Genomic DNA, 1,566 nt, shown 5'->3' with positions numbered 1-1,566 from the left:
ATTACGTTGCAAAAGACTGATTTAGGATCATTTATTCGGTGTGAAATACATTTTGCCAATGTAAGCCTTTCAACTGTTTAAGGCATAGAATACTAGTACATTCTACATTTAATGTTTGAATTCTACCAGTTTTAGAGCTCAGAACTCAAATTAGCATAGTTCTAAGTTTGACAATAACCCTCTTTTTGCTTTTAATAGTGTCTCCCTTCATGTACTGAGTGTGCCTACATTTTCCTCGAATTGTTTTCTCATCAGTGGTGGTGTGAGAAGCCTTCTTTTAGGAGAAAAAACACAGAACACCACCAAGTAGATCTGTGTCTAAGATGTCCCGTGCATTCGGCACACTCTCTGGGCTGACAGGCACTGAACAATGGCTCTTGCTCAATAGGCCTGGTTTCCAGTCACTGACAACAACGATTAGTACCTTCAATCTCTAAATTACACAAATTTACAGCTTTGATTTTTAGTCTTAGAAGCCATCAAGGACAGGCCCCAAGACAAAACAAAGTGGCTGGCTCCCATCTGCTGAGTAAGCAGAAGGGACAGTGGAGTTCCTCTCAGTTTGCTTCACTTTCACTTTGCCCAGGGGTGGGGTGGGGTGGGACGGGGTGGGGTGGGGTGGGACGGGGTGGGGTGGGGTGGGACAGGGTGGGGTTGGGGTGGGACAGGGGTAGGGTTGCCGGAGGAGGCTAACTCAGTCCTCAGTCACCACCTGAGGGCCACTCTCCAGGAACTTAGCACCCCCTGGGCTCAGTTTTCTTAGAGGTTAAATGAGTAGATTAGGCTAAATTCTGGCTCTAAAATTGAGTTAACTATTACAGGGAAGTGAAAAATAATTCTGAATAATACTGATTGGGAAATAGAGTGTCAGAATTAGTTCTACAGCTAATTAGCTCTCTCTTAATATGCCTGGGACTTAGTTTCTTCCTTTTTTTTCCTTTTTTACAAAAGGAATATTCATTGTGAGAAATTAAAGTATCAGAAAGTATAAATATAAAAGAGTATAACTGGATTGTTTGTAATACAAAGGATAAGTGCTTGAGGTGATGGATACCCCATTTACCCTGATGTGATTATTACGCATTGCATGTCCATATCCAAATAGCTCATAAATATACACACCTACTATGTACCTTCAAAAATTAAAGATAAAATATTAATTAAAAAATAAAGTGAAAGTAATATGATAATAAAGTAAATGTAAAGAATTTCCCACATAACTACCAATCCTCATACAATTCCACTCCACAAGGCAAAACACCGATAATATCTTGGTGCCATCTTTCCAAAACCTTTACTATACAAATATAAATACTTACAACACCCATATGTTTACATGTTTGGGTTTTTGTTCACAAAAGTTGGATCAAGCATATGCACATTCTCCCTCAGTGATCTTGTATCTTTCAACGACGTATCATGGGTATCCTTCCATGTTGGTACATGAAGGTTTATTTCATGCTTTCGAATGGCCTCATAGTATTCCATAGTATAAACCATTCTTTATTAATGATAGACATGCTCTCTTCAAGTACTCATTAGTGCAAATAGTGTAGCAATAAAGCT

General features: G+C 39.1%; 1 protein-coding gene across 7 annotated transcripts in view; it reads right to left on the bottom strand.

The window, feature by feature from the left end:
- The window catches only part of PALLD (palladin, cytoskeletal associated protein), a 339,690-nt gene that overhangs the window by 86,167 nt on the left and 251,957 nt on the right, over positions 1-1,566 (bottom strand). The gene's annotated exons all lie outside the window — the stretch shown is intronic.

This window comes from Pongo abelii, chromosome 3 (genome assembly GCF_028885655.2).
Source record: "Pongo abelii isolate AG06213 chromosome 3, NHGRI_mPonAbe1-v2.0_pri, whole genome shotgun sequence".
Taxonomy (NCBI): Eukaryota; Metazoa; Chordata; class Mammalia; order Primates; family Hominidae; genus Pongo; species Pongo abelii.
This window is presented reverse-complemented; position numbering and strand designations above follow the sequence as displayed.